Genomic DNA, 7,032 nt, shown 5'->3' with positions numbered 1-7,032 from the left:
GGCTCCGCGCGGTCTGCGTTTCCCATCTCCGGGATCGTGCACTTCTGAGCACGGCTGAAGCCATGCATGTTTCTTTTATCGCTTCTCCCCACGCAGGAGTTTAATAATCCAGCCGCAGGCTCGAGGCAGCTCTACACAGACCTCTCTTCTTTTCCAGACCCCCATGTGCATGTGCCGGCTGGCTGCAAAGCATGTTTTCCCTCGAAAGACGTGGCTTTGCTATTAAGCTCTTCATTTCAGCTAGATGACTCTACCATTCCTCGTGTGGGCCCAGCTGCCCGGGGCCAGCAGCAGCTCCCCAGGGCTGGACCGGCACCCACGGCAGGTCAGCCCCGAAACGCCTGCCCGAATCTCAGCCCAGATGCTTGGGCCACACTTTCGAGCCGGACGCTAGGAAGCAAAGCTGGGCCTCACGTTGGCCCCTCCCTTGGGCACCTCCCTACCCTGGAAGACAGCCCCCAGGGTGGCAGCCACCTCTTGGGACTCTTGGGTCTGGCCTGGCCAGTGTCCACTAGCGCTCATTAAGCATCTATTGTGTGCCCTGGCTTGGCTTGTCCATCTCTAAGCTTGACACTTGTGGCCTTCCCCTCATAAGGAGGGGTGCGAGGCTCAGAGAGGCGGTTACTCAACAAATTCTTAGAGCGCTCCTGTGCACCATTGGAAGGCCTCCACGAAATGTGCCCCGTTCTCTTCACCACAATCCAACACGTGTATGACTATTGGCCATTCCCCAGATAAGGGAACAGAGGCCCAGACAGGCTGAGCACCCACATGGCAACCAGAGGTGGCAGGTGGGCAACTGGGCTGTCCCCTCCCCCTGCTCTGCTGTGTGTGCATTGGGGGAGGGGTTCTGATGAAGAGGAGGGGTTCAGGGGCAACTTCAGGAAAATCTACTGACTGAGGAGGCTTGGGGGTACCCTCCTGGCCCAGACACGGAGGGGCCTGGGTGGGGCAGGCCGGGCACGTGCTGCCTCGGGGGGGCAGGGAGGGCTGAGGGACTGTCCCCCTTGTGGGTCCCACACCCTTGAGGCCCTCCCTGTCTCATGACAGACTTGGCTAATTGCCATCAAAACTGGATTGTAAAGCTCAGAGCTGCAGGCCCTGTGTTCCCAGGCTCACCCAGCCCTTCTCAACACCTTAATTTAAACTGCCCTGCCCAGCAACCCCCACCCTGGACAGAATCCATGGCTGGGGACCAGGCTGGGTCTCCTCTCCCCACCTGAGTCCTGGGGCTGGCAGAGTGGACGGCTGGCCTTGGGGGAGCTGGGCCCCTGGAGGACCCCCTAGGTCATGGGGACCCAGGAGGTGCGGGGTCAGGTACAGGTCCCGGGCAGCCAAGGTTATCAGGATGACACGATGCGGACACCCCTGGCCCCGACAAGAAGCAGCGGCTGCAGCTGGTCTGGCCCCCGACAGCCCCAGGCACCCCGCTGCACCGATGCAGGGTCCCGGACCCTGTGCCACTGGTGGGCGTGCCTCCTACCACCAGCCCATACCCAGACCTGGGTGCCCAGTGCAGAGGAGACATGTGCGGGTGGTCAGGAGCCTCAGGAGAGGCCGAGGGTGGCCCCAAGCTCTGGGCCCTCTGTGTGTGCCCAGCCAGGTCCCCCAGATGGTGGTACTAGGCTTCCGCCTCAGACACAGCCCGACAGCCCCTCTGCCTGCGGATGCAGGCTCTCAGGCCATGGCACTGGGACCGGCTCAGCCCCAGCCCCCACCAGGCCCCCCCGAGCTGCCCGGCGGGAGGGGCTCCAGTGAGCGCCCGCCCGCAGCCTGCCTCACCCCTCATCTCGCACACGTGTGAGCGCAGCTGTGGGCCCCCGGGCCGGAGGAAATCCTCAGCTTTGCACAGGCCCCGGGGGATGCTGCTAGTCTAGAACAGCTGGGAGGGAGCACGGCCGGCGGGGGGGGCCTGCTCTCCCACTCCTGGGGGGCTGGGCTGGGCTGGGCTGGACTGGGGGCACCCTGCCTGAAGAGAGGGCAGGCAGGAGCTGCTCTCCAAGAACCTTCCGCCAGCAAACTTGCTCTCAGCCACTGAGGAGACCCGCTAGAGGGGCCTGTGTCAGCATTGCCGGGGGGGCACCTCCACCTCAGGGCAGGGACGATCTGCCCTGAGCAGCTGTGACTGTCCATCCTCCCCTCGCCAGGACAGAACCGCGTCCCTGGCTCCTGAGACAGCCAGGTTCTGGGCGCAGCCCCGACTGAGGGCGGAAGTGGGGTCAGGAGGGGCTCCTCAGGGTCCTGAGCCTGAGGGGAGGCGTGGGCCCTCTCCCTGCTGCCCTGGAGCAGGTCTGGGGGCCACACGGCCGTGGCCTGAGGTGATCAGGAGACACAGGACAACCCCCCAGGGGTGCTGGCCTCTGGTCAGGTGCGGGAGTGACCCCAAGAGCCTGGAGGTGCAGTCCGTGCTGCTGAGACCCCGCCAGGCCCTGCTGGATGGATGCATCCTCATGGGGCCCCTGGCGACCGCAGAGTCTCCCTGCCCGCTAAGTGCTGCCCTGAGAGGCAGGTCCCCAAGGAGGGGGGCTATTTGATGGCCCCGAGGGGTGGTGGGCCAGAGTGGGGCCGTGATTCTCCTCAGGCCCATGCAGGGGCATGGGCACAGGCTGCTGAAGCCTGATCACCCAGAGAGCGGAAGGGGCCGGGCTCCTTGTCACACGTCCTGAGAGCGTCCCGATGCCCCTCCCCGCACCCAGGGCCCACCCCACATCCTGGAGCAAAGGACAGAGGCATCAGACTCCCAGAAATAAGCGAAAAGCACCAGCTCCCAGATCACGAAGTTGCAGTTCCAGTTTCAGGCATGGCTGGATCCAGGTGATTGGCTCAGTATTTCTGTGCTCTCACTATCCAGGGAAGATGGCCCCTTCCACGCACTGAGCTCCTGGGTACGGGAGGACCCATCTCTCCTTTGTCCCGCTCTGGGGTGGCTCAGGTTGGCCCTGTGGTCACATGTCACATCCACGGTGGAAAAGAAGGCTCTGTGATAAAGCCCCTGTCCACCACATGGAGCCAAGGTGGCCAGAGGGGAGGGCCTGTGGGCCTCTAATGTCGCAGGGTTGGCACGTGGAGCTGTCGGCCTATAGATGGGGCATCTCTGTGCCAGCAGAGACCCTTGGCCTTTTGGGTGACACCCCAGGGTATTCGACAAAATCCGAGGATGAGAGCCCTGCACTCCGCAGCTACACTAGGAAGCAGCTCAGCCCTGAGCCTTGAACACCCCGTGTCCCGAGCTATCTGTGCCTGGAGTCCCAATAGCCCCACCCGGGGGCACAGCCAGCCCTCCTCTGCCAGGCGTCCCCCTACCCAGAGCAGCACCCCACTGGCTCTCTGGGGACCCTCCCCAACAGGACGTGTCCACCAGCCACCTCAGACCCCTGGGAGCTGCGAGATAACTCCTGGGGCGGCTTTAGAGCCACAAAGCACATCCCACCACCACCCTCCCTACCCTGGCCTTGAGGAGGCAAGATCTGGGGGCCAGGGGCAGACGGTGCCTCATGGTGGGTGCTCAGCCGCAAGACACCCCAGGCTCCCCAGGAAGGGGCCCTGGCATGGAGTCCTCAGTCTGGGGAAGCCCACCTCTCCCTAATGGGCTTCAGGGGCAGGAGCCACACGGGGCTGGGGGCCCAGGCCTGGCAGCCGTGGGGCCTGGGGCGGTGGGGCCTGCCCGTCCGGCTCCATGCTGCCCGGCCCGGGCAGCCACCCCACACAACAGGGCTCTGAGCCTGGGGTGGGCCGGGAGGCGCTGCCCGCCGCCTGCCGCCCGCCGGCGCACAAGGGCCCCATTGTGTGGCTGCGGCTGTGGGCAGCAGGTGGCTGCCCGGTCCCACACGGGGAGGCCCTGCCGCCAGCCGCGCGAGCGGAGGAGGGCACGGCGGGCACCAGCAGGGTGGGGGGCGCGGGCAGGCCGGGGCGCGGCACACACGGAGCTGGGGCTTCAGCATGAAGGCGCCTATTCTCCTGGCCCAGCCCCGCCCACTCGGCCTGGACAGCATGCAGCCAGGCAGCCCCCACCCCACGGCAGGCCCCTGCCAGTGCCCAGCCGCACCCAGGACGCGGATGCCGGTGCTGTGGCCTGCCAGCGGCTGGGGCTGGGGACACAGGGCTGGTTCTGAGCAGAGCAGTCCCAGCGGCTTCCTGGAGGTGGTGAGAGGTGAGAGGAGCGAGAAGTGGGCCTCAGAAGGGCCCAGCGTGACAGGGAGGCTCCCAGGATCCAGGGCGGCTGTCAGACCCGCTCGGGCAGTGGGACACCCCTCGGACAGAGCAGCACAGACACCGCCCTCCTGGCCACCGGGGGCTCCGACAGTGGATGACCCTCTCTGCCTTAGTCTCCCTGCCCGCAAAAGGCACACAGCCCCAGGGTCACCTGGAGGTGTGGGGAGCGTGACATGAGGCCGCCCGCCGACAGGCCCGGGTTGGGGGCTCCTCCCTCCCTTCAGGGCTGAGCACAGGCCAGACAGCCCTCCCCTCCCCCATCACCCCAGGAAGCCCCCTCTCCCCCGAGCTGGCTGGTACTCCGGCAGCTGGCAGGGAGGGACCCCAGGAGGGGCTCGGCCTGCGGCCTTCCCTGGCCCCCAGCTCCTCCCAGCCTTGCCCCCCGGGGCCTGTCATGCAAGCAGCGAGCCGGCGCCTGGCCGCCCCGCTCTGGACACTGGGCAGGCCACTCCAGGGAAGGCGGGAGGCCTGGGCTTGGCTCCCACCCGGCCCCCCACCCCACGGCGGCCGGGAACACATGTGGGGGCGGCCGCCCAGCCTCCCGCCCCGCGGCGGCATTAGGTAAGGACAGCTGGAGCCAGCCGGGGAGGCTGGCGGGTCCGACGGTCAGGCAGGCCTCTGGCAACCGGACGCTGGGCCGGTTTCCCCACTGCTCCCCGGCTGGCCCGGGACTCTGGATCAGGCCGCCCCTGCTTACCCACCCGGCAGTCGGAAAGGGCTGCCCAGGGCCCAGGCCAGCCAGCAGGCGGCCCCGCTCTGGCCTGTTAGCACAGTTGTCCCTCAGAACAAGAGCTGGAAGTTAACACAGTGTTAACGTTCAGGATGTAATGGAAATAAAAGGTGAGAATCATCAGCCCCAGTGGCAAGATTGGAGTAAAAATAAAATTTGGCCCAGGGCCTGAACACCCCCAGGAGTGCGGGAATCGCACACCAACCCAGGTCTTGCCACGGCGAACGCAGCATCCCAGGGGCAGGACCCGGGGTCGGGGCTGCGAACGGCCACTGTTGGGGGGGCCACTGCCCCAGGTGTGGCCCCACCTCCCAGGGTGACACCGAGGCCCAGGGGCTGCTGCTGGACCGCCCCGACGGCCTCCTTCTGAGGAGGGGCCGCCCCTTCAGGCTCCAGGGCTCATCCCCCGCACGCTGAGGGCCAGGTCCCCACAGAGCGTCTCTCAGGGACAGGCGGCCAGACTTGCCTGGGGCCCCCCGTCCCCGGCCGGCTTCTTGGCTCAGCCTCCTGGCAGCCCTGCCCGCCTCCTCCCGCCCTGGCCTGGCCACAGAGGAGGCCCCCCGGGGCCTGCTGGGTGACTCGGGCGCTCAGGGAAGCTGGGCGTTGGGGAGAGACGTTCCGGGCGATTGAGAGCACTCAGCCAGGCATGAGGCGTGCGGTCGCCACGGGGCCCATGGGAAGAACACGTTTGGTTCACTGAAGCCGGAGCCTTGAGGGCTGCCCGCCCAGGGCCCGGCCCACTGAGAGGCTTCCCTGCAGCCCAGCCCGCTGCCGCTCGTCACCGGGCCCCTCACCAGCTCAGGGCTGCCTCCTCCAGGAAGCCTGCCTAAGGCCTCCCTCCCCTCCCTGAAGCTCACAGTAGGCTGTGAAAGAGCCCAAGAAGGTGAAGTGGCTGCGTCCATCCATGGCCTCCCTTCATCTCTGACTTTGGCTGCCCAGGCCTGGGGATGCCCCTTAGTCTCTGACACTCCCCACAGGCGTGTCTCTGTCCTTGGGGGATTCAGGCCAGGGCGTGACTGCCATCCCTGGGTCCCGTGCCCAGCTGAGTGCTGGCTGGCAGAGCAAGCCACTTCGAGACCCTGCTGGGCTCCTGCCTTTGGGGGTGAGCAGGACCCTGGTGGGTGGGCCCGACCCACTGCTCCCAGCTCCACCTTCCTGGTGGCGCCAGCAGGCTGTCCAGGGGTGTCCCAGGGGTATGTCGGGGGGAGAGGCAGGGACAGGACAGCGGGGGACGGGCAGGGGGCTCCCTGCCTGCGGCCCTGGATGGGGCACAAATCAGTGCTCCCCCAGTTCCTCTCTGGGCCCATCTGGAGCTGGATCAGAGGAAGAATTCCACGGCTGGCGGAGCAGAGCCAGGCTTGACGCCGAACAAGCCGGCTCCCCACTGCCCCGCCCTCCCCAGCGAGAATCACAGCCAAGGCCCATTACCCGCTCCCGCCCACCACGCCCTGCGGCTCAGGGCGGGGGGCAGCCTGATGCCCCCAGAGGCCCCAGAGTGTCCCCCCTCCAACTGCAGCTCAGTCTGCCCACTGCCCCCTCCCCCCGTCCCCACCAGGAGAGGCGGGCACTGGACGCCAGGTGGGGCCGCGCTGTCCCTGGAGGACCAGGCTGGCCCCTCCGTCCAGCAGGGATCCTGGCAGCTGCCCAGAGCCGCTCCAGCACGTCAGCTCCAGTGGATGCTGTGTCTGTCCAGACACGGGGCCCCCAAAACATGGGCTCCGTGGCTGCAGAGCGACACCACAAGGCCCGTCCACAGTTCTCAGGTTTTAAAATGTGCCACCGACTTTGGCTTTCGAGCACGTTGGTTGGATGGATGTCCCTGGCCAGGAGGGTGCACCTGAAAACTGCACGTGGGCAGCTGGGCAGAGGCTGAGCTGGGCTCCCACTCAGCGGCCCCAGCACCGGGCCCAGGTGTCTGGGCTTCACAGGGCCAGCCATGCCAGGGAGCAGCTCAGCCTCCCTCCACTGGGCCCCATCTGCAAGGAGCCTGCTCTGGGCCCCCATAGCCACACGCACAACAGGCCTGGGGACAGGATGTCCTGGCCGCCTTGCTGATCTTTCTTGGCTCACGGGTCCCCTCTTTCTGGGGT

Source organism: Bubalus kerabau, chromosome 23, assembly GCF_029407905.1.
Source record: "Bubalus kerabau isolate K-KA32 ecotype Philippines breed swamp buffalo chromosome 23, PCC_UOA_SB_1v2, whole genome shotgun sequence".
Taxonomy (NCBI): Eukaryota; Metazoa; Chordata; class Mammalia; order Artiodactyla; family Bovidae; genus Bubalus; species Bubalus kerabau.
This window is presented reverse-complemented; position numbering follows the sequence as displayed.